This window comes from Saccopteryx leptura, chromosome 1, assembly GCF_036850995.1.
Source record: "Saccopteryx leptura isolate mSacLep1 chromosome 1, mSacLep1_pri_phased_curated, whole genome shotgun sequence".
Classification (NCBI taxonomy): domain Eukaryota; kingdom Metazoa; phylum Chordata; class Mammalia; order Chiroptera; family Emballonuridae; genus Saccopteryx; species Saccopteryx leptura.
Window position 1 is genome coordinate 38,386,087 of NC_089503.1, and position 27,157 is coordinate 38,413,243.

The following is a 27,157-nucleotide window of genomic DNA, read 5'->3' on the forward strand; positions in this document are numbered from 1 at the left end:
CAAATAGCTAGGGATGGAGTCCATCCCTAGGGTACAATGAACTCTGAGGACACAATGGACGCCTGGAATGGGCAAATGAGCCTGTGAATGCTATAGCCTCCTACCAAATTAAGCTAAATGGGATGTTGCAGCATCCTACTGAAGCAGGCTTTCCAAGCTTTATTAAATATAATTTTTAATTCCCTTTTTTTCCCCTATCAATATCTAGCTACTTACCTAGGTTAACAAACCATTTACAATTAAGGAAAAAAAGTTTTAATAATCTCAGAACAGCATTCTCGTTTCTCAATCCTCTCCTCTCCCCATAATGGTGGTACCTCTACCCATCGAAAGAAGCAATGTGCCTATTTTCATGGTAGGGTGCTTAAGACCTTCTGATAAGTATGATTCTGGAACAAAACAATGGGAAATCCTGCAGATGAAAGGCACTCAGTTATTGGGAATGAATTGTGGCATCTTTTTGCATGTATCTTTGTTCATAATTCTGCATATTAATGATTGGTTGGACCTTGTCTGGTGACTGCAGAGTACACACATAATAATAAGCAATAGGAGGGAGATTTTCTGAACATATTTTAAGATCATGAGGCCTAATATTAAAACAATGAAGCAACTCACACAGACAAGCTAAAACATTTAGCAATTCATTCACATTCTCCCTTTGGGGATTTAACAATTCAAAAGCCCTAACATTGGTATGTAGACTTTCTTTTTTCTTTTTCTTTTTCAAAAAATTTTTCTTAAGTAAGAAGCAGAGAGACAGACAGACTCTTGCTTGTGCCCCAGCTGGGATCACCCAGCAAGCCCCCTATCTGGGGACACTCTGCCCATCTGGAGCTGTTGCTCTGTTGCTCGGCAATTGAGCTCTTTTAGTGCCTGAGGCAAGGCCGTGGAGTCATCCTCAGCGCCCCAGGGCCATCTCACTCAAACCTAGCCATGGCTGCAGGAGGGGAAGAAAGAGATATATATAGAGAGAAGGTAGAGGGGCATGGGGTGGAGAACCAGATGGTTGCTTCTTCTGTGTGCCCTGACTAGGAATTGAACCTGGGATGTCCATACCCCAGGCCAATGCTAGACTTTCTTTTCATAAATTCCTTCTATTAATTTGGTTTAACATCTTTAAACTATCTTTTCTTATTCTTGGTTTCTTTCAGTTATGTGTTAAACAGTTGTAATTTTAAAAAATGTCTGTCAGGTTACCAGAACTCTGAGGTAGTTAGAAACTACCCACAGGTACTGTTTCTGTTTTCCATGGATATTATGAACAATATATGATTCCAGAAAAGTTAAATTTGAGGATAACCTCATAGTTAGACCATTAGAACTGGGGTTTTTGAGGTGATAATGAACTTCTACAAGAATTTTTTGTGTGTGACAGAGACAGAGAGAGACAGAAAGAGGGACAGATAGGGACAGACAGACCAGAAGCGAGAGATGAGAAGCATCAATCAACAGTTTTTTGTTGCGACACCTTAGTTGTTCATTGATTGCTTTCTCATAGGTGTCTTGACGGGGGGCTATAGCAGACCGAGTGACCCCTTGCTCGAGCCAACAACCTAGGGCTCAAGCTGGTGAGCATTGCTCAAACCAGATGCGCTCACTCTCAAGCCAGCAACCTTGAGGTTTCGAACCTGGGTCCTCCAAATCCCAGTCCAGTGTTCTCCCCACTGTACCACCGCCTGGTCAGGCAGAAGAATTTGAGGTGTAAATTTCTCTCTCCCAGATAGTTGTCTAATTTTATAAAATTAATAAAATGTCCCAAATGACTATAACCTGAATATCATTGCATAGTCTAATTTTCCCAGAAGTACAGCTTCTAAAGGAAGAGACCTGGACCATAACAGAGATTAGTTCAGTTTTCCATGTATGCTGCTGTTAATTGTGTGTTTGTTATGTGTCAGTGTACCCGCTGAGCATTTTATTGACTACCCCTAATCTTCAAAGCAATCCTGCAAAATACATGTTCTGTTTTTCACCTCCAAAATGATAAAACTGAAACCCAGAGTGATTAAGTCATGTACCCAAGGTATATAACCACAAGTAAATATTGAAGCCAAAATTTGACCCAGTATCTATCTGATTACAAACGTAATCAAATGCATAGTGCTTTTGGTGACTAAAGCACTGTACAAATGTTTTAATAGCAAGTTTTACTTTTTATGATTAATTCAAGAAGAAAATACAAAGACCAATTTATAAAATCTATCATCTATTTATCATCTATCATCTATCTATCATCTATCTATCTATCTATCTATCTATCTATCTATCTATCTATCTATCTATCTATCTATCTATCATCTATCTATATCTTAAAGCAGAATGAGAGGCAATTAATGGCTTCTTATAAAAAAAACTACTTTATCTGGGTGATAAACCAGATTGAAATGTGTAGGGAGAGAGAACGATGTCACAGTGATATCAGTGACTCTCTGAATACCTGAAGGACCATCATCCATTGAGTGGAGATGCCTGGCTATAACTGGACTATGAGATCAGTCACAGGCTTCTGCCACCTGAGCCAGCCTGCCAGGCAACTCTTGAGAACAAAGAGTCTCATGTAAGCCTGGGAGCCAGAATCTCACCCAGAATAAATCAGTCTCATAGTCTCATTCATCAGCCTGATGGTTTTAATTGTTAAATCGGAAGTTTCATTTGCCATGCTTGGATAACAATCCAATTCCAGAAAAGCATATGCATCGAGTAATCGATGGGGGATGAGCATAGAAAGTTAATTGTAGCAAATTCTTGAATCCTGATGTAAAACAGAGCAACAGAAAAATTTCAACTTTGCTTATCTTCTTTCATTATTTTATATCTTAAAGATCTATAAAAACTAATATTTCATCAAGTTAAGTTTTATTTTTATAGTCCAGGTATACATAAACACACATATATTTTGTTCATTGCTTTAGTTTGCTGCTGACTAAATTAGCAAAGGTTTAAGTTTTTCTATTTAATCTTCACAGTAACACAAAGATGTATTTTTTTCATTTTACAGATAAGGAAACTAATATTAAACTCTGATAAATGGATAGCTCTCAGTAGGTCACAGAACTAGTCAGTGTCAGAGCCAGGATTTAAATCTAAGTGAGCCTGTCTTCAAAGCCAATATTTTAAAAAATATTTTTATTTGTTTATTTTTATTCATTTTTAGAGAGAGAAGTGAGAGAGAGAGAGAAAGGAGGAGGAGCAGGAAGCATCAACTCCTATATGTGCCTTGACCAGGCAAGCCCAGGGCTTTGAACAAGTGACCTCAGTGTTCCAGGTTGATGCTTTATCCACTGCACCACCACAGGTCAGGCTGAAGCTCATATTTTTTTTTACAACTCCACATTGACTCCCATGCAAATTGCAAACAATGAAGAGTGAGCAATAAGAGACTTTCATGGATTAATAATGTGAGGGAACCATGTCACATAGCAACAACTAAAAAAATTGTTCATTCATCCTAGCTAAGAGAGAACTCAGAGAAACATAAAGATTGCCTTTAAATTTATCATAGTTAATCACATAGAAGTGAGACTATACTTAGTCTTGTATTGTACAGCATTACTATTTAGAGGAACTACTCAAAACATATTTTAGCACTATATAACAAAGACCTACCAAACACCTGGGACCGTCCAAAAATACAGTGGAGTTGTTCCTGGGTATTGACTTCTTCATCTCCAGTACAGTTCAAGTTAGGTAAGGTGACAACAGAAAATTATGGAGGGTTTTAAAGATTAAATGGAAGAGGCCCTGGCCAGTTTGCTCAGTGGTAGAGTGTTGGCCTCGTGTGTGGAAGTCCTGGGTTTGATTTCTGGCCAGGGCACACAGGAGAAGCACCCATCTGCTTCTCCACCCCCCCTTCCTCTCTATCTCTCTCTTCCCCTCCTGAAGCCAAGGATCCATTGAAACAAAGTTGGCCTGGGTGCTGAAGATGGCTCCATGGCCTCCACCTCAGGTGATAGAATGGCTCTGATTACAGCGGAGCAACACCCCAGAGGGGCAGAGCATCACACCCTAGTGGGCATGCTGGTTGGATCCTGTTTGGGCACATGTAGGAATCTGTCTGTCTGCTGCCCTCCTCTTCTCACTTCAGGAAAAAAAAATTGAATGGAAGAGACTGTTGATTAGAACAGACCAGCAGCAGTTCCTCAAAATTTTAATTGCACCAGGTATTAAAATTTTTAAAAATATAATGCCCAGGTATTATTTTACCAAGTAAGTATATATAGAAACAAAATAACAAAAATTTTCACCTATATTTATTATTTAATAAAAAAATGCATTAAGTTTGAAGTACATAATCTTAGATTAAGACTTTCTTAATTGATTAAATATAACTTTATTTAAAATTTAATGCAATGTCTTTTTTTAATTTTGTCTCGGACTAGCACAGCTTTCTCATGCATGATTACCTGTTTTTAGACCATCACTTAGAAAACATTGGAGTACATGGCTTTGAATAATATTTCCACATTGGGATTTTGAAATACTAACATCTTGGAAGTGACTCCAAACTGTTAAAGGCAAATAGACTTCTACGTAGATGTCCCAGGGATGCTTTATACAGCTGTTTATATTATTAACTAAAGATAGTGAAGTCAAATCATATCTAGTTCATCAGATCACTTTAAATCATCTTGGTAAGGGTGAGACCATGTTTAGCTCTGACCCTGAAGCAATTTGTCAGAACCCTTTGCTTTATTTTTAACTTAAAGTCTCACTTTAAGATGATGAACTAAAAAGCCAAACAAGGAATTCTGAGAAGGCTGAGGTTTTATCTAAGTCAGGGGTCTCAAACTCGCGGCCCGCCGAACAATTTTGTGCGGCCCGCCGAACAATTTTGTGCGGCCCGCAGACTAATCCACGAAGTTCAAAATATTTTGGGTAAAATTAAGTAAGCCTAGGGGCCTACTTGTATTTTTTATTTCTCTAGCATCCTAGCTAGATATTAGCTTAGTTAACAGCAGTTGTGATGCGAACTACAGTTTCTGGTTGTTTTGTGACACTGAGTAAACTGCATGTACGATTGTGCTTGTTGTACTGATTTTTTTTGTTTTCAACTGCAGTGAGAAAAGTGTTGCGTAACAGTTGCTTTTTGTAGACCTAGTGCGGCCCGCCAAACGGCTATGATCTTGCTCTGTGGCCCACATGCTGAGTTGAGTTTGAGACCCCTGATCTAAGTATTTAATGTGAGTTGATCAATTCACAAAGATACATAGCAGAAAGCATTCTCTTTACTTCCTATGCCCAAAGAGCATAACATTTCCATGTTTGCAATCAGCAAATCCCATTAGTACAGAAAACCATTTAAAGCTTTGACATCTTATCCCATGTAAACAAAGAAAGAAATTTTTAATTTCTTATGGAACAAATATAAATAACTTCTTGGAAGTGACTCCTAATTCAATTTGATTATTTTTAAAATGAAGAAAATGAAACTCTGCTCTGTTAAGTAACTTGATCAAGATCACGCAGCATATTTGTGACTCAGTTCAAAACAAGAGTTTAAACTCTAATCTCTCAGTTCAATGATCTTTCTACCAGCCCATGCTGTCGCTCAGATCTCCAAAGCTCATCCGTAATGTTTTCAGAAAGATGTGCCTAAGAAGTCTGAATTTTCAGAAAGTAATTGACATGGGTCAAAGCATACAGTAAAAAGATTGATAACCTTGTTTTAAATTCTGGCTAGGCCACTTCATAGTTGTATAATTTAGTGCAAGTAACCATCTCTCAGAACTTAATATTATCAAAAGTGAAGACACCTACCCAACAGTGTTGCTGTGGTAAGCGAATGATGTAGTAGATAATAAAATTCTTAGCCCAGAGTTCGGCACATTGTTAGTGCTCCATAAATTTTTATTATCAACATTTACAGTTCCTTCAGAAATTTCAGAATTTCAAACTTTTAAAATAATATTTTGTGCAAGTTCAGAATAGTTCATGACATTTCTCTTTTTATTAAGTTTTCTAGGTGAAACATTTGAAATTTGAAAGACATCAGAATTCAAACTTTAGTATCTTTCAAACTTCAAATGTCTCATTCTAGTTAAGAAAACTATAGAAAGTGTACTGAACACCAAAAAGTATTCATGGCAGAAGATTAGAACAGCTCATCAACACTGATAAAGCTCTTATGACAAAGCTTATTTCATATATATTATATATGTGTATATATATGTGCTTTATCATAGATGCACACTGAAAATGTTTAAAGATATCTATAAGATACTATCCAACCTTTTATTTGCTAAATGTCCCTATTCTCTACTCAAGCACAAACCTGGGACTTATTCAAAATGATGTCCATTCTTTCAGCTCCTTGTATGCAAACACATTCCTGACATTCAGTTTTATTTCCCAAGTAACATTTGTATCTGTTCTCTGGTCTCCACTTCCTGGGCCACTGTCTTGGTTCAGAGTCTCCTTGGCTCTCACCAGACTCCCCCAAAAGACTAATCACTACATAACTACTTTAGTACTGTCCTCCTATGGTCCACCTCCTCACTGCTGCCAAAATGGTCTAATGTTCAATCTAACCTTGCCATTTCCCTGCTAAAAATGTGTCAGTGACTCCCCATGCCTATGAGATAGCAGAGAATCTTGTACATGGCATGCCAATGCATAGGCTCTTCTTGAACTATTTTCAACATGCTTGTCCAGTCTCATCTCCCTGAAGTCAAACTTTAGTACTTATCCCAGTGTTAATCATGTGGTAGGCATTTAAGAAATAATGTCCAAATGTCTATATAAATAAGTCAATAAATAATGAATGAGTGAATCACCTTCTAACACATTTTTATTCCTCTGGTCTCCTTTAGGGTAAGTGACCTGCTAGAAATCAATGCAACACACAATCAGTAGTTTCAGACTTCCTTCAGCACAGGTGTATTTCTTCCTTCCAGCGCATTGCCATACAATTTCAAGACTCTACATGCTTTTTATGGAACTGTAGTGCTATACCATTTATTCAACTTATTGTGGCTATTTTATATGATCAAATAATCTTCTGTAACCTATATTAAATGGCTACAGAGTATTCAATCCTGTAGATATGTTATAGTTTACTTAACCAATTTCCTATTATCAGAATTTGAGGTAATTTTCATTTATTCATTTTATATGCTTAGGTGAGATGCATATTTCTTTAGGGAAATTTTTTTCCCCTAAAAGAAATGAAATGTATCGGGTTTTAGGGCTTTTTGTTATATATTGTCAAATGTCCTCCAGAATGGTTTTATCATATAATACAACTACCAGAAGGTTAAGAGAGTGCCAAGTAGAAAAATTTTAATGATAGAAACTTAACACATGAATTACTGTGGAAGTATTTTCTTTGTCTTATGATAAATCTAGCCATAATATCAGCTCACCTGATACCTAGCAGTTCTGTTGTTGTTTCAATGTTTTTCAATATAATTTTTTTCTCTCTGCCTTCTTCCTTCACTCTATCTTACTACCTATTTCTCCTTCTCTTTTTCTCATAATGGCTATTTTTGCTCCTCTCCTAGGATTAATATATCCGGAGGGACAAATATAAGATGATAGAAAATGATTTGACTTTGAGTGATGAGTATACAACATAAATCAACAGTTCAAATACTATGGAAATGTTTACCTAAAATCTATGTACTCATTGATCAATGTCACTCTGTTAAAGTTAATTTTCTAAATAAAATTTAAAATAAAAAAAAGTACATTTACATAGTCAGTGACTACTCTTAGCTGTTTGGGGTATATTCATCTCGGTGGTGTTCAGAGCCCTGTCATCTTTCACTCATGTACAAAGAGGAAACTGCAACACTAATCCATGTCTTCCTTCAAATAAAGTTTTTAAAATTTTTGTTTGGCTCTCTCAAATTTTAAGTTTCTGTTTATAAGCAGAGTCAGAAAACTAAAGCCATTAAAGAAAGCATTTTTTCCCTTCCCAAATCATGCCTCATTCTTAAAACTTTGCTAAATAGACCTTTAAAAAATAATACGTACAAATGGCACCCCATTCACTCTTTTTTTTTTTTGTATTTTTCTGAAGCTGGAAGCGGGGAGAGACAGTTAGACTCCCGCATGCGCCCGACCGGGATCCACCCAGCACGCCCACCATGGGGCGACGCTCTGCCCACCAGGGGGCGATGCTCTGCCCCTCTGGGGCGTCGCTCTGTTGCGACCAGAGCCACTCTAGCGCCTGGGGCAGAGGCCAAGGAGCCATCCCCAGCGCCCGGGCCATCTTTGCTCCAATGGAGCCTCGGCTGTGGGAGGGGAAGAGAGAGACAGAGAGGAAGGAGAGGGAGAGGAGTGGAGAAGCAGATGGGCACTTCTCCTGTGTGCCCTGGCCGGGAATCGAACCCAGGACCTCTGCACGCCAGGCCAACGCTCTACCACTGAGCCAGCCAGCCAGGGCCCTCACTCTTTTTTTTTTATGAGACCAATGCTCTGAGACCTTGGGCTTACGGATAGAATAATATTTAATTTATCTTATGAAATATTATTTCTGTGAAGCACTTATTCTTCTAATGGTCCTATTTTTTTTTATTAAAATTGACACACTGCTTTGGTTTCATTAGGGAGTTATAAAGGCAGAAAAACCACAAGGACCTAGAGAAGACCAAACTTCTCAGACTGTTGCTCAGCCCAACTGCCTTTTCCGTATGAGCCCAAGGGACTCAGCTTGTTTACATCCTCATTCTCTGTTCAGCAGCCACCATGACTGTTTTTTTGGATATCAAATCCTCCCAAATTTAGGTGTGAGAAGATACAGTGTACTTAAATTCTTTTTTTGTGTTTGTGTGTGACAGAGACAGAGAGAGGGACAGATAGGGACAGACAGACAGGAAGGAAGAGAGATAAGAAATATCAGTTCTTCATTGTGGCACCTTAGTTGTTCATTGCTTGCTTTCTCATATGTGCCTTGACTGGGGGGGCTACAGCAGATTGAGTGATCTCTTGGTCAAGCCAATGACCTTGGGCTCAAGCCAGCGACCTTGGGCTTCAAGCCTGTGACCTTTGGGCTCAAGCCAGTGACCATGGTGTCATGTCTATGATCCCACGCTCAAGTCAATGACCTTGCGCTCAAGCCGTACGAGCCTGCGCTAGAGCCAGCAACCTCAGGGTTTTGAACCTGTGTCCTCTGTGTCCCAGTCTGACACTCTATCCACTGTGCCACTGCATGATCAAGCCAGGCTATTTAAGTTTTGTTTCTTTAAAAAGTTTTCTGGTTCAGGGAAACATCCAGGGTGGAAAGGAGGAGTGGCACAGCCTCATGGAACCTTACCCAAGTCTTACAACCATAACTCTGGGGCTGCAGTTTCCATTCCTTAAGCGGCAACTGGAAACCCCAGTAGCGTTTTGTCTCTTTGTCTATGCTGTCTTAGGGTACACTTTGGCTTCTCACCTTCACACGTAGGGAATGGATGGTTTTAGCAACTCCTGTGTGAGACTTCACTGAACTGCAGTTTTGTGGCCATACGTGATCCCACGTTTCCCTAAGGCACACAATGACTCGTGATCCCCTGCTTTTACTCACACCTGTGACCTTCATCTAAAAGCATCTCTAACTTGGTGCATTCTCCCATAGGTGTCGCCTTTTTTGGATACATGCAGGGGGTGACTTTAAAGTGGAATTCCAGAGGAAAGAAATGTTCCATTAGAAGAAAACTAATATCAATAGGGCCAGCACAATCTTCACATAAGATACTGAAGGGGGGAAGTTGTGCAGTGCTTAACAGTGGAGGACAGGTCCTTTTAATACTGGGCTCTTCGTAGCTGAGAGGGGATGATGATAAATTCCATTGCCATGAATGTCAGTTGAGGGGTTGATGAGAAAGTTTACTGTAATCCCACTGAAAATACCCCCTCAGAAGGAGAGTGTCTGTTTCCTCTGTTCTCTGCCTTTAATAAGTCTACCTCAGACTGAAGTTAGCTGATTCTTAAAGTTGATAAGAGCACAGCTGTTCATTATCATGAAGATGGAATATTTATGCAACTAAAGAGCTGGGAATTTCCCCATTTGCAATACGTCTTCTTTGTTCAAAAATAAAACGAATTCTTCTCTTTCTCCTAAAACTAATTTTCTCATGATACCTTTTGTTCTGTTACATTAGTCTACAACAGTCCATGTCTGCAATTAAGACTGAAATGACAGAATGTGTTAATAGGGAGGAACTAAGTTTCTTTTCTCCCACAGAGTATAGGTAGCTAATGGGCAAATAGATGAATGGGAAAGAACAAGGCCATTTTACTAGAAAGTTCACCTCATTATTCATGATCATCAACCCCAATTGAAAGGGAGTAACGGTACCCATTTCTAATGTCTCACCTGACTTTCTCCATTTAATGAGTCAGAACAAACTGGCCATCAAAGAAAACATTAAGGACCCAAATTATTGAGAACCTACATCATTTGTAGAACTGAACTGAGCTTTCTGTAGCTCAGCAAAGACTAATGCCTAATGACATTTGAGTTAGGTGTCTCAAAATGACCTGCGAGCTGTGTGTGGACTCTTTCCTAAATGCATTAGCCTGAGTGGTTTCTGAAAGTTGCACCATTAATTAACCTTTAGATATAGGATCACAGGATCCCATTGAACTGCAGCTTGCTTTTCTAGAAGATATAATGTTCTTGTATTATTGTCTATTACTATTCATCCACTTTTGAAAAAAACAGTTTGAGACATAAAATAAGACAGTAAGGACGTAGGGCACATTTTTTTAAATTTATTTTTTACAGAGACAGAGAATGAGTCAGAGAGAGGGATAGACAGGGACAGACAGACATGGAGAGAAATGAGAAGCATCAATCAGTTTTCCATTGCGCGTTGCAACACTTTAGTTGTTCATTGATTGCTTTCTCATATGTGCCTTGACCGCGGGCCTTCAGCAGACCGAGTAACCCCTTGCTGGAACCAGCGACCTTGGGTTCAAGCTAGTGGGCTTCTTGCTCAAACCAGATGAGCCCGCGCTCAAGCTGGTGACCTCAAGGCCTCGAACCTGGGTCCTCTGCATCCCAGTCCGATGCTCTATACACTGTGCCACCACCTGGTCAGGCGATAGGGCACATTTTAATGGAAAGAATATACTGCATGGTAATACGGCACATTGAAAAGAAAGCCATGGGGGCAGAGATATAAGAAGTAGCCAGGCTGGACTCCCTCCCAACTAGAAAAGAGAAGGTGATTACATTTGAAGAGACTAGCCAAAGAAATTATATAGCCATATGCTCAGCTAAGAATAAAAAATTTTATTCACCCAAGGGGAGTTCAGATCATTGAAAACACTATCAGCCTCCGCCACATGGTTTTTAAAAGGGGAACAGCCACTATAAAAAGTAGCATGCTTTATTTATTAAGAATTTTACTTTTAGTTTTTCGAGATGACGTCAGAGTAATGGCGGGGTAGGAAGCGATACCGATAAATCTCCCCCAAAACTCAACAAGATCTTCAACCAGAAACAGAAAAACCTATACTTGGAGCTTCCAGATGCTTCGCAATACACCCAAAGGTATGATTGAGTGAAAAATTGGCTAAATATATAACCAAACCCCGAAGGAAATAGGGAGTAAGAAATGCTCCACCTTCCTCACTAACCTAAACAGGGCGGCTTTCTCTGGTAACTGTGAATATAGAAACTGAGGCGGGCAAAGGGGGTGAATACATCCAGGCCGTGAAACAAACGGCCGAACCAGGCTGTGGCATGGAGATCCAAGCCGAGGAAAATCTGATCCTGTGGCAACCCGGGCAATACAAGCTAACACTCGCGCCAAACCCAAACAAAGAAAGACAAGCGGCGTGGCCATTTTACCCGGTCTCCTGGCTGGTGCGCAGTTAGTGGGCGAGAGATTTCTTCCTAGGCCCCGGGAGTCAGTGCCCGTGTTGCCTCACGGAGAGGCAGGGTCAGAGGCCTTTCTGTGGGCCGAGGGCAGAGTCTCTGGGCAGCCCCAGCGCCCTGGGAAAGCCACGCATGGGAGGGAGTGAGAACTAATTCCAACGGTGGAGATTTTCCGTGCCGGAGGGTGTTTCACTCAGAGGGAAAGCAGCCGGCCTCATATCCTGGTTTGCGCGCGCAGATAAGGAGTGAGCGATTCCTCCGAGAGCCTCGGCAGTGCGCGCCCGTGTTATCGCATAGAGGAGCAGAGTCAGGGGCCTTTGTGTGGGCCAAAGTGGAATCTCGGGCCGCCCCAGCGCCTTGCAAAATTCGCGCACGGGGACGGAGCGAGACTCAATTCCAACGCTGCAATTTTTCCCTGCGGTTGGGGGTTTCACTCAGAGCGTGAGACTGCTGGCCGGATATCCTGGTCTGCGCGCGCAGCCAGTGAGTGAGAGTTTCCTCCAAGCGCCCCGGAAGTGGGCACCCGCTTGTGTTACTGGACAGAGTGGCAGAGCCAGAGGTCTTTGAATGGCCGGAAAGCCCGCCTGATTATGCTAGCAGCTCTGACTGACTGAGCCTTACCCAGAGCCCTGTGCTGAGTGGAAATAGAGTGGGGAGTTGCCAGCTCTTTGAGCCTCTTACTATCCAGGCAGAGGCAGCAGCAACCCCATAGCTGGATTATCAGGTTACTAATTGAGGAAGGAAAGACTAGGAGAAAGGCTCTAGGAACACGGACTCTCTCACTGTCGGAGCCTATAAATGCTAATAGCCTAGACTGCCAACGAGACTAAAGCACAATACATGACATTGCCATAGAGACTTATCAACTGCAAACCTCCACCTGAGCATGGCAAAGGGGCAAAACCCGGGGTACAGAGTTACCGACCAGGAAGAGGGAGAGAAAAGAAAAAGCAAGAAGATAACCTCTCAAAATCAAGAATAATCTGCAGACTTTATAACCTATCCCATTTTATTATATTTGTTCGTTTGTTTCTCTTATCTTCATTCTTGATACTTTTTTTTTCCTCCTCCAATTTGGCCGATTAACTCTCTACCGGTCTTACTCTCTCCTCTCCTTGAACTACACTACCCATAAGTGTTACATCTCCCATTATCTTTTCTCTTCTCTTCCTTTCTCTCTATGAGGGTTGCACTCCAAAACCCTTAACTCTCTCTCTCTCTCTCCTTTCTTTTTTCTTCTTTTAGTGGTTCCCTCTTTTTTTTTCTCTCTCTCTCTTTCTTTTCTCCCTCTATATTAGTTTCTTCCTTTCTCCTTGACATCTCCTCTCACTCAAACCTCAATAACAAACAAATTATCTTATCTGGGACTCAAACTTATGTTTGTGGCATTCTGGGGGGTTTTTACTTCACCTTTTTAACTCACTAGCAGTGCTCCCATCCCTGGCTCTCCATATTATCTAGTTCTTGTTCCACTAAATACAATAGTAATTTTTTAATTTGTCCCCCCATTTTTCCGTTTTCCTCTTAATCCTCTCATCATAACTCTTAGACAACCAACACCTAAAAGCAAATCATTTTATTCTTGACCCAAATTTTTTCCTTATTTGCTTTTTGTGGGTCCATACGCTCTTTTTTATTTTTTTTCTTCTTTTTTCTTTTTTTTTTTTTTTTTTGTTTGCCCCTTTATTACTTTTCCCCAATTCAGGCCCTCCATCACAGGCATTGTTTGTTATAATTCACAGTCCACCACAAGATTTTATCAAGAAAGAGGGGAGAGGAGAGAAGAGGAAAAAAGGAGGGGGGGAATAATTTCCTTTTTTTTTTTTTTTTAAATTTTTATTTTATTTTATTTTTCTTTATTTCATTATTAATTTTTTTAAAAAAAAAAACAACTTTTTTCGATTTTTTTAAATTATTTTTTTAAACTTTTTATTCTTTATTAAATCTCATTAATACTATCAACAAAACCACCCTCAGATGCCATTAAGGAAGAGAAAATCGAATATCATGGATACAAAAGAAAGAGAGGTAACACAGCTAGATGAGGAAAAATCTATGGAGAAAAAATTTAATATATTGGAAACCTTGGAGCTAAATGACAGAGAATTCAAGATAGAAATCCTAAAAATCCTCCGAGATATACAAGAAAACACAGAAAGGCAATTTAGGAAGCTCAGAAAACAACTCAATGAACACAAAGAATATATGTCCAAGGAAATTGAAACTATAAAAACAAATCAAACAGAGATGAAAAACTCAATTCACGAGCTGAAAAACGAAGTAACAAGCTTAGCTAATAGAACAGGTCAGATAGAAGAGAGGATTAGTGAAATAGAAGACAAGCAACTTGAGGCACAACAGAGAGAAGAAGAAAGAGACTCAAAAATTAAAAAAAATGAGATAGCCCTACAAGAATTATCTGACTCCATCAAAAAGAATAACATAAGAATAATAGGTATATCAGAGGGAGAAGAGAGAGAAAATGGAATGGAGAACATACTCAAACAAATAATAGATGAGAACTTCCCAAGCCTGTGGAAAGAACTAAAGCCTCAAGTTCAAGAGGCAAACAGAACTCCAAGTTTTCTTAACCCCAACAAACCTACTCCAAGGCACATCATAATGAAATTGACACAAACCAACAGCAAAGAAAAAATTCTCAAGGCAGCCAGGGAAAAGAAGAATACAACATATAAAGGAAGGCCCATTAGATTATCATCAGATTTCTCAGCAGAAACTCTACAAGCTAGAAGAGAATGGACCCCAATATTTAAAGTCCTGAAAGAGAGGAACTTTCAGCCATGAATACTATACCCATCAAAGCTATCCTTCAAATATGAAGGAGAAATAAAAACATTCACAGATACAGAAAAGATGAGGGAATTTATCATCAGAAAACCCCCACTACAGGAATTACTAAAGGGGGTTCTCCAATCAGATACAAAGAACAAAAAAAAAACAGAGCCACAAGTAAAAGCTCCAAGAAGAACACAATAAAACCAAATTTAAACTGTGACAACAACAAAAAGAAAGAGGGGGAGAAGATGGAGATTAACAGTCGCAAAGGACGATGGAGTGCAAAAGTACTCACAAAATAGTTCGCTACAATGAACAGGGTAGGGACCCTTTTCATTACTCAAAGGTAACCACCATTGAAAAAACCACCACAGAAGCACATGAGACAAAAAAGATAGCAACAGTGGAAAGATGTATGGAATACAACCAAATAAAAACAAAAGATAGAAAAACAAAAGAGAAGGATCAAACAAGACACAAAACTAACAGAAAGCAAGATATAAAATGGCAATAGGGAACCCACAAGTATCAATAATTACACTAAATGTAAATGGATTAAACTCACCAATAAAAAGGCACAGAGTAGTAGAATGGATTAAAAAAGAAAATCCAACTGTATGCTGCCTACAGGAAACTCATCTAAGTAACAAGGATAAAAACAAATTCAAAGTGAAAGGCTGGAAAACAATACTCCAAGCAAATAAGATCCAAAAAAAAGCAGGTGTAGCAATACTCATATCGGATAATGCTGACTACAAGACAGGAAAAGTACTCAGAGACAAAAATGGCCATTTAATAATGGCTAAGGGGACACTGAATCAAGAAGACATAACAATTCTTAATATATATGCACCAAACAAAGGAGCACCAAAATATATAAGACAGCTACTTATTGACCTTAAAACAAAAACTGACAAAAACACAATCATACTTGGAGACCTCAATACACCGCTGACGGCTCTAGATCGGTCATCCAAACAGAGAATCAACAAAGACATAGTGGCCTTAAACAAAACACTAGAGCACCTGGATATGATAGACATCTACAGGACATTTCATCCCAAAGTGACTGAGTATACATTTTTCTCCAGTGTACATGGATCATTCTCAAGAATTGACCATATGTTGGGCCACAAAAACAACATCAGCAAATTCAGAAAAATTGAAGTTGTACCAAGCATATTTTCTGATCATAAAGCCTTGAAACTAGAATTCAACTGCAAAAAAGAGGAAAAAAATCCCACAAAAATGTGGAAACTAAACAACATACTTTTAAAAAATGAATGGGTCAAAGAAGAAATAAGTGCAGAGATCAAAAGATATATACAGACTAATGAAAATGACAATACGACATATCAGAATCTATGGGATGCAGCAAAAGCAGTGATAAGAGGGAAGTTCATATCACTTCAGGCATATATGAACAAACAAGAGAGAGCCCAAGTGAACCACTTAACTTCCCACCTTAAGGAACTAGAAAAAGAAGAACAAAGACAACCCAAAACCAGCCGAAGAAAGGAGATAATAAAAATCAGAGCAGAAATAAATGAATTAGAGAACAGAAAAACTATAGAAAAAATTAATAGAACAAGGAGCTGGTTCTTTGAAAAGATCAACAAAATTGACAAACCCTTGGCAAGACTTACCAAGGAAAAAAGAGAAAGAACTCATATAAACAAAATCCAAAATGAAAGAGGAGAAATCACCACGGCCATCGTAGATATACAAAGAAGTATTGTAGAATACTATGAAAAACTTTATGCCACTAAATTCAACAACCTAGAAGAAATGGATAAATTCCTAGAAAAATACAACCTTCCTAGACTGAGTCAAGAAGAAGCAGAAAGCCTAAACAGACCTATCAGTAGAGAAGAAATAGAAAAAACCATTAAAAACCTCCCCAAAAATAAAAGTCCAGGCCCTGACGGCTATACCAGCGAATTTTATCAAACATTCAAAGAAGACTTGGTTCCTATTCTACTCAAAGTCTTCCAAAAAATTGAAGAAGAAGCAATACTTCCAAACACATTTTACGAAGCCAACATAACCCTCATACCAAAACCAGGCAAGGATGGCACAAAAAAAGAAAACTACAGACCAATATCTCTAATGAATACAGATGCTAAAATACTAAACAAAATACTAGCAAATCGAATACAACAACATATTAAAAAAATAATACATCATGATCAAGTAGGATTCATCCCAGAATCTCAAGGATGGTTCAACATACGTAAAACGGTTAATGTAATACACCATATCAACAAAACAAAGAACAAAAACCACATGATCTTATCAATAGACGCAGAAAAGGCTTTCGATAAAATACAACACAATTTTATGTTTAAGACTCTCAACAAAATGGGTATAGAAGGAAAATATCTCAACATGATAAAGGCCATATATGGTAAACCATCAGCTAACATCATATTAAATGGCACTAAACTGAAGGCTTTCCCCCTTAAATCAGGAACAAGACAGGGTTGTCCACTCTCTCCACTCTTATTTAATGTGGTACTAGAGGTTCTAGCCAGAGCAATCAGACAAGACAAAGAAATAAAAGGCATCCATATCGGAAAAGAAGAAGTAAAGGTATCACTTTTTGCAGATGATATGATCCTATACATCGAAAACCCCAAAGAATCCACAAAAAGACTACTAGAAACAATAAGCCAATACAGTAAGGTCGCAGGATACAAAATTAACATACAGAAGTCAATAGCCTTTCTATATGCCAACAATGAAACAACTGAGAAGGAACTCAAAAGAATAATCCCCTTCACGATTGCAACAAAAAAAATAAAATACTTAGGAATAAACATAACAAAGAATGTAAAGGACTTATATAATGAAAACTATAAACCATTGTTAAGGGAAATCGAAAAAGATATAATGAGATGGAAGAATATACCTTGTTCTTGGCTAGGAAGAATAAATATAATCAAGATGGCTATATTACCCAAAGCAATATACAAATTTAATGCAATTCCCATCAAACTTCCAATGACATTTTTTAAAGAAATAGAGCAAAAAATCATCAGATTTATATGGAACTATAAAAAACCCCGAATAGCCAAAGCAATCCTAAAGAAAAAGAATGAAGCTGGGGGCATTTCAATACCTGACTTCAAACTCTATTATAGGGCCACAACAATCAAAACAGCATGGTATTGGCAGAAAAATAGACACTCAGACCAATGGAACAGAATAGAAAGTCCAGAAATAAAACCACATATATATAGTCAAATAATTTTTGATAAAGGGGCCAACAACACACAATGGAGAAAAGAAAGCCTCTTCAATAAATGGTGCTGGGAAAACTGGAAAGCCACATGCAAAAGAATGAAACTGGACTACAGTCTCTCCCCCTGTACAAAAATAAACTCAAAATGGATCAAAGATCTAAACATAAGACCTGAAACAATTAAGTACATAGAAGAAGACATAGGTACTCAACTCAGGGACCTGGGTTTTAAAGAGCATTTTATGAATTTGACTCCACAGGCAAGAGAAGTGAAGGCAAAAATTAATGAATGGGACTACATCAGACTAAGAAGTTTTTGCTCAGCAAGAGAAACTGATAACAAAATAAACAGAAAACCAACTAAATGGGAAATGATTTTTTCAAACGACAGCTCAGATAAGGGCCTAATATCCAAAATATACAAAGAACTCATAAAACTCAACAACAAACAAACAAACAATCCAATAAAAAAATGGGAAGAGGATATGAATAGACACTTCTCCCAGGAAGAAATACAAATGGCCAACAGATATATGAAAAGATGCTCATCTTCTTTAGCTATTAGAGAAATGCAAATCAAAACGGCAATGAGATACCACTTCACACCTGTTCGATTAGCTGTTATTAGCAAGTCAGGTAACAGCAAATGTTGGAGAGGCTGTGGAGAAAAAGGAACCCTCATACACTGTTGGTGGGAATGTAAAGTAGTACAACCATTATGGAAGAAAGTATGGTGGTTCCTCAAAAAACTGAACATAGAACTACCTTATGACCCAGCAATCCCTCTACTGGGTATATATCCCAAAAACTCAGAAACATTGATACGTAAAGACACATGCAGCCCCATGTTTATTGCAGCATTGTTCACAGTGGCCAGGACATGGAAACAACCAAAAAGCCCATCAATAGATGACTGGATAAAGAAGATGTGGCACATATACACTATGGAATACTACTCAGCCATAAGAAATGATGACATCGGAACATTTACAGCAAAATGGTGGGATCTTGATAACATGATACGAAGCGAAATAAGTAAATCAGAAAAAAACAGGAACTGTATTATTCCATACATAGGTGGGACATAATAGTGAAACTAAGAGACATTTATAAGAGTGTGGTGGTTACGGGGGGGGAGGGGGGAATGGGAGAGGGATAGGGGGTGGGGAGGGGCACAAAGAAAACAAGATAGAAGGTGACAGAGGACAATCTGACTTTGGGTGGTGGGTATGCAACATAATTGAATGATAAGATAACCTGGACTTGTTATCTTTGAATATATGTATCCTGATTTATTGATGTCACCCCATTAAAAAAATAAAATTATATAAAAAAAAAAAAGAATTTTACTTTTTAGGAAAGATATTTTTGATTAAAAGGAAGAGTATTAATTTTCTGGGTGTTTACTGGTTTTAATGGCAGCCCATTATAAAGAAGAAAAGCAGGAAAAATCTTTTTGGGGGAAGGAGGGGTTATGTTAATGAAATTTATATATATATATATTTTTAAATATTTTCCATTTTCTTTAAAGCAAGCATTTGAATTTTCAAAGAAAAAAATTAAAATAGTGTCAAATTTGATAAATACAATATTTCACCCATTCTCAGACTCAGAGTCCAGTCTACATAATATGTAATGTGGAAGTATTTGGCAATGCACAGTACGATATTGGAAATCTGCCCAGGGTGACTTGTTCTTTTCACAGAGACTAACTCTTTATTCTTTTTTTTTCTTTTTTTTTAATTATTAAATTTAATGCAGTGATATTGATAAATCAGGGTACATATGTTGAGAGAAAACATCTCCAGATTATTTAGACATTTGATTGTGCTGTATACCCCTCACCCAAAGTCAAATTGTCTTCTGTCACCTTCTATCTGGTTTTCTTTGCGCACCCCTCCTCTCCTTCCTCGCCCCCTCCCCCCTCCCCCCACCCCCCCACCCCCATTGCCATCACATTCTTGCTCATGTCTCTGAGTCTCATTTTTATGTCCCATCTATATATGGATTCATATAGTTCTTAGTTTTCTCTGATTTACTTATTTCACTCCGAATAATGTTATCAAGGTTCTTCCATGTTATTGTAAATAATCCGATGTCATCATTTCTTATGGCTGAGTAGTATTCCATGGTATATATATACCAAAGCTTTTTAATCCACTCATCCTCTGATGGACACTTGGGCTGTTTCCAGATCTTCGCTATTGTGAACAATGCTGCCCCAAACATGGGGGTGCATTTCTCCTTTTGGAGCCGTTCTATGGAGTTCTTGGGGTATATTCCTAAAAGTGGGATAGCTGGGTCAAAGGCAGTTTGATTTTCAATTTTTTTGAGGAATCTCCATACTGTTTTCCACAGTGGCTGCACCAGTCTGCCTTCCCACCAGCAGTGCAGGAGGGTTCCCTTTTCTCCACATCCTCACCAGCACTTATTCTGTGTTGTTTTGTTGATGAGCACCATTCTGGCTGGTGTGAAGTGATATCTCATTGTGGTTTTAATTTGCATTTCTCTAATGATTAGTGATGTTGAGCATTTTTTCATATGCCTATTGGCCATCTGTATGTCCTCTTTGGAGAAGTGTCTATTCATTTCTTTTGCCCATTATTTGATTGGATTGTTTGTCTTCCTGGTGTTGAGATTTACAAGTTCTTTATAAATTTTGGTTATTAACCCCTTATCAGACTTATTGTCAAATATGTTCTCCCATTGTGTAGTTTGTCTTTTTATTCTGTTCTTGTTGTCTTTAGCTGTGCAAAAGCTTTTTAGTTTGATATAGTCCCATTTGTTTATCCTGTCTTTTATTTCACTTCCCCGTGGAGATAAATCAGCAAATATATTGCTCCAAGAGATGTCGGAGAGCTTACTGCCTATGTTTTATTCTAAGATGCTTATGATTTCACGGCCTATATTTAAGTCTTTTATCCATTTTGAGTTTATTTTTGTGAGTGGTATAAGCTGGTGATCTAGTTTCATTTTTTTGCCGGTAGCTGTCCAATTTTCCCAATACCATTTGTTAAAGAGGCTGTCTTTACTCCATTGTATTTCCTTACCTCCTTAGTCAAATATCAGTTGTCCATAGAGCTGTGGGTTTATTTCTGGGTTCTCTGTTCTGTTGCATTGATCTATTGGCCTGTTCTTATGCCAATACCAGGCTGTTTTGAGTATAGTGGCCTTGTAGTGTAACTTGATATCAGGAAGTGTGATACCTCCCATTTTATTCTTCTTTTTTAAGATTGCTGAGGCTATTCTTGTTCTTTTTTGGTTCATATAAATTTTGGTAATATGTGATCTATATCTTTGAAGTATGTCATTGGTATTTTAATTGGTATTGTGTTGAATTTATAGATTGCTTTGGGTAATATAGACGTTTTAATGTTGTTTATTCTTCCTAACCATGAGCATGGTATATACTTGTTTGTATCTTCCTTGATTTCTTTTATCAATGCTTTGTAATTTTCCGAGTACAAGTCTTTAGTCTCCTTGGTTAAGTTTACTCCTAGGTACTTTATATTTTGGTTGTAATAGTGAAGGGGATTGTTTCCTTAATTTCTCTTTCTGATTGTTCATTGTTGACATATAAAAATGCCTCTGATTTCTGAGTATTGATTTTATATCCTGCCACTTTGCTGAATTCATTTATCAGGTCCAGTAGTTTTTTGACTGAGACTTTAGGGTTTTCTATATACAATATCATATCATCTGCAAGTAATGATAGTTTTACTTCTTTTCCAACTTAAATGCCTTTTATTTCTTCTTCTTGTCTGATTGTTGTGGCTAGGACTTCCAGGACTATGTTAAATAAGAGTGGTGAAAGGGGGCACCCCTGCCTTGTTCCTGATCTTAAGGGTATTGCTTTTAATTTTTGCCCATTGAGTATGATGTTGGCTGTGGGTTTCTCATAGATGGCTTTTTATCATGTTGAGGTATGTTCCCTGTATTCCTACTTTGCTGAGAGTTTTTATCATGAATGGGTGCTAGATTTTATCAAATGCTTTTTCTGCATCTATTGAAATTATCATATGGTTTTTCTCCTTCTTTTTGTTTATGTGATGAATAACATTGATTGATTTACGAATATTGTACCAGCCTTGCCTCCCCAGAATAAATCCCACTTGATCATGGTGTATGATTTTTTCCATATATTGTTGGATCTGGTTTGCTAGTATTTTGCTGAGGATTTTGCCATCTATATTCATCAGAGATATTGGCCTATAATTTTCTTTCTTTGTGTTGTCTTTGCCTGGTTTTGGAATCAGAATTATGCTCGCCTCATAAAAGGAGCTTGGAAGTCTTCCTTCCTCTTGAATTTTTTGAAATAGTTTGAGAAGGATAGGAGTTAGTTCTTCTTTGAATATTTGGTAGAATTCAGTTGTGAAGCCATCAGGCCCTGGACTTTTCTTTGCTGGGAGTATTTTGATAACTGTTTCGATCTCGTTTGGTGTAATTGGTCTGTTTAGGTTTTCTGATTCTTCCAGATAGATTTTTGGAAGATTGTTTCAAGGAATTTGTCCATTTCATCTAGGTTGTCTAGTTTTTTGGCATACAGTTCTTCATAGTATTTTCTTACAATATTTTGTATTTCTGTTATGTCAATTGTTATTTCTCCACTCTCATTTCTAATTTTATTTATTTGAGTCCTCTCTTTTTTTTGGTGATTCTAGTTAAAGGTTCATCAATCTTGTTTACCTTTTCAAAGAACCAGCTCCTAGTTTCATTGATCCTCTGTATTGTTTCTTTAGCCTCTATGTCATTTATTTCTGCTCTGATCTTTATTATTTCCTTCCTTCTACTACATTTGGGCTTTACTTGCTGTTCTTTTTCTAGTTCTATTAGGTGCAGGGTTAAGTTGTTTATTTGAGCTTTTTCTAGCTTCTTAAAGTGTGCCTGTAGTGCTATGAACTACAGCACTGCTCTCAGTACTGCTTTTGCTGTGTCTCATAAATTTTGAGTTGTTCTATGCTCATTGTCATTTATTTCTAGGAATTTTTTTATTTCTTCTTTGATCTCATTCTTAATTCATTCATTATTTAAGAACCTGCTCTTTAGTTTCCATGTGTTTGAGAATTTTTTAGCTTTTCTGTTGTGGTTCATTTCTAGTTTCATGCCGTTGTGATCAGAGAAAGTGCTTGATATGATTTCAATCTTCTTAAATTTGTTGAGACCACTTTTGTGCCCTAACATGTATGTGGTCTATCCTAGAGAATGTACCATGAGCACTTGAAAAGAATGTATAGTCTGCTGCTTTAGGGTGAAAGGTTCTGAAGATATCTATTAAATCAAGCTGATCTAGTGTGTCCAATAAGTCTCCTGTTTCTTTGTTAATTTTCTTCCTTGAGGATCTATCTAGTGATGTTTGTGGGGTATTGAAATCCCCTACTATTATAGTATTGCTGTTGACCTCGCCCTTTAAATCCATCTAAGTCTGCTTTATATATTTAGGTGCTACTATATTAGGTGCATAGATATTTATAATAGTTATATCTTCCTGTTGGATTCCTCCCTTTATCATTATGTAGTGGCCTTCTTTATCTCTTACTATATCCTTTGTTTTAAAGTCCAATTTGTCTGATATAAGTACTGCTACCCCTGCTTTTTTTTTCATTTCCATTTGCATAAAATGTTTTTTTCCATCCTTTTACCTTCAATCTATGTGTATCTTTTGTTTTAAGGTGTGTCTCTTATAGACAGCATATGTACGGGTCCTGTTTTCTTATCCACCCAGCTACCCTATGTCTTTTGATTGGTCATTTAATCCATTTACATTTAAGGTTATTATTGATATGTAGTTGTTTATTGCCATTTTATTCTTTAAAGCTGTATTCCTTTTTTGCTACATTTTTTCCCAATTTGATCTGTTTACAACAGGCCCCTTAACATTTCCTGCAGCATTGATTTGGTTGTAGTGAATCCTTGAGTTGCTTTTTTGTCTGTGAAGCTTTTTATTTCTCCTTTGATTTTAAACAATAGCTTTGCTGGATAAAGTAGTCTTGGTTGTAGGTTCTTGTTCTTCATGACTTTGAATATTTCTTGCCATTCCCTTCTGGCCTCAAGTGTTTCTGTTAAGAAGTCAGATGTCATTCTTATGGGAGCTCCTTTGTAGGTGATAGCTTTTTTTTCTCTTGCAGCTTTTAATATTTTCTCTTTATTGCTTAGCTTTGGTATTTTAATTATGATGTGTCTTGGTGTAGGTTTCTTTGGGTTTCTCTTTAATGGAGTCCTATGTGCTTCTTGAACTTGTGAGAGTTTCTCCTGCATTAATTTAGGAAAGTTTTCAGCTATGATATGATTGAACAAAGTCTCTATCCCTTGTTCTTTTTCTTTTTCTTCAGGAACCCCTATGATGCGGATATTATTTCTCTTCATGTTGTCACAGAGCTCTCTAAGAGTTTCCTCAGACTTTTTGAGTCTCTTTTCTTTTTTCTTCTCTGCTTTCATGCCTTCATTCCAGTTGTCCTCCAACTCGCTGATTCGATCCTCAGCTCAATCTATCCTGTTTTTAATTCCTTCCATTGTGGTCTTTATTTCTGATATTGTATTTGTCATCTCTGACTGATTCTTTTTTTTTTTTTTCTGAAGCTGGAAATGGGGAGAGACAGTCAGACAGACTCTCGCATGCGCCCGACCGGGATCCACCCAGCACACCCACCAGGGGCGACACTCTGCCCACCAGGGGGTGATGCTCTGCCCCTCTGGGGCATCGCTCCGTTGTGACCAGAGCCACTCCAGCACCTGGGGCAGAGGCCAAGGAGCCATCCCCAGCGCCCGGGCCATCTTTGCTCCAATGGAGCCTCGGCTGCGAGAGGGGAAGAGAGAGACAGAGAAGAAAGAGAGGGGAAGCGGTGGAGAAGCAGATGGGTGCCTCTCCTGTGTGCCCTGGCCAGGAATCAAACCCAGGACTTCCGCATCCAAGGCCGACGCTCTACCACTGAGCCAACCATCCAGGGCCTGACTGATTCTTTTTTATACTTGCTATTTCTTTTTTTAGGTGTTCATAATGATCATCCATTGTTGTTCTAAGATCCCTAAGCATCCTTACAATCATTATTTTGAACTCCGCATCTGGAAGTTTGTATATTTTCATATCACTCAGTTCATCTCCTGAAGGTTTCATTTGGATTGCACTTTTTTGTCTTCTCATTGTCTGTGTTCTCTTTGTAGAGTTGGTTGAGTCTAGGCTTGGTGTTGTCTGCCTCCAGTTTTCAGTTGTGTTATTTCTAGGTCTTCTTGGGTTGGTATCAGCTATTATTTGTAATCCAGTTTCTGATTTGGGCAGCTTTGAGGTCTTGATTTGTTTGTTTTCTTAACAGGTGGTCATCTTGTTTACTGATCACATGGGGTTTCCTTTATACTGTATCCAGGAATGCATTGGGTGTACCCTGAGAGTCTGAAGGCCTCTTCCACCAACTAATCTCTCTGGGGGCAGGGTGTTTTCTCAGCTTTAGTAGGGGGAGTGTATCTCAGATCTCCATGGAAACTTGAGTTACTGTCCCTCCTCCCCACTTCTTGTTTTCAGCTGTGTCTTGTTGTGCTGATTGGAGCTGGAGAGATGTCTGGAGATCTCTGATCCAGAAGCAATTCAGAACTGTTTTGTGGTGAAGGATCAGTCCCTCCCCCAGCTATGGTCACCTCCAGCATGGATGAATCAGGTGTGGTTTTTTTTTAGATCATCTCCTGCATTCCTTAGCCCCTCACAGTCTGTCCCTCTCTCTTTCCTTTCCACTTGGGAGATAAGCTGGACTTTTTAACACACCTTGCTCCCTGGTCACCAGGCAAGTGGCTGTGAGCAGTATTTTCTGCTCTTTTCCCTGGGGTGAGATCCCCTCTGGGCTTTCAGCCTCACTTTCTCCCCCCGTTCCTGTAAGCAGGGGAGATTCAGGCGCTCACTACCAGGTTTGTTGTGGCTTCTTCTTTGCTCCCTGGTTTTTGAGAGCTGTTCTTGTAGTCCAGAGTTGGTTTTTCACACTGATTTTTCCTAAATTGACTTGTATTCCAGTTTGGTGGTGAGAGCTGGGTGTCTGTGCCAACTCTTTATTCTTTAATCTGGTTTTTCAAATTCTCTTCCATCTGTTATTTGCGTGTTCTTTTAATACCATTTTCCCAGATAATGTTGTGAGTTTTGTCCATGTTTCCCATAACATAACCCTAATATTTAATCTATTATCTCTCACAATATGTACGTGGATGTATGTGGATGTCTGTGTGTATGAAATTATGTACATGTACATGTAAGACCATATGTGTACTTGTGTGGGTTCATCTATTTATATATTGCCTGTATATGTTGTATGAGTCTAGGTGTGTGTGTATGTACAGATTGTGTATGTGTTTCTGTGTTATTGTGTGAATATTTGTATATATTTGTCTATCTGTCTGCCTAAATAAACTTTTATGGCTTAACTGCATATCTAGCTACCTACCTTTTATCTACCTATAGCCTAACACAAAAATAACTTCATACTTTTTAAAATATCATTGCACTTAACAAATACAAATGACAAACTAATCAAACATATATGCTTAATACCTAAAATGTGCTAGTGACTATGCCAGTTACTGTGATTACAAAGTTAAAAATGTATAGTTGGTACACTTAAAACTTTTCTGCCCTTAAAAAAAGGTTTTAGAAAATTGAGATTATGGATATGGAACTAAAATGTAACTTATCTTAGCTATTGGACCAAAAATTATATAATCTTACCTAAAATACTTTATTAAATAAAAGTTTCAGAGTCCTTAGTCTTGTGAGCTGAATACTAATAATCTGACTCAGGTCTTCTTTCCAGTGTTCCTGCCTGATTTCCTGACATTTAACTGGCGATCTAGTGGACCTGAATAATTTACCATTTCATAAATATTCGCTTCTCAATTGCCTCAGAACATGAAACATGCTCTTTCTTTTCAGCCTACCTCTTCTCTTTCTTCTAGTTGTGATGCATTTATCTGAAGCACCTTTCTAAACTAACACAGACTCTACATAGTAACTGATTCCTCCTCAGTAGCCTTTCTTTAGACTATACCTCTCCCATAGCAACTCCCATAATCTGCATAAATTAGCCCAAAGTATAAAGCTAGTGTATCAGTGATGTGCCCAACACTGTGTTATGCACTAGTGATACAGCTGTTAACAAAAGGGGCAGGGCTCTCACCCACAGGGAGTTTAGGGCTCAGCAGTCACAGAGGAGTTTTAACAAACTATTTAAAATAAGTACATAAAAAAATAAAATAAATAAAATAAGTACATGATGAAGAACAAGTGCAGTGAAAGCATATGCAGGACACTGGGGCAGCTGTAGTAAGCATGCTTG

The 27,157-nt window shown here is 38.3% G+C and overlaps 1 non-coding gene across 1 annotated transcript; it reads right to left on the reverse strand.

Annotated features, from left to right (window-relative positions):
* Positions 1 to 24,721: 24,721 nt before the first annotated feature.
* Positions 24,722 to 24,797, reverse strand: TRNAP-UGG (transfer RNA proline (anticodon UGG)). The gene has a single exon. It is a non-coding gene; the product is annotated as a tRNA-Pro (tRNA).
* Positions 24,798 to 27,157: the final 2,360 nt, after the last annotated feature.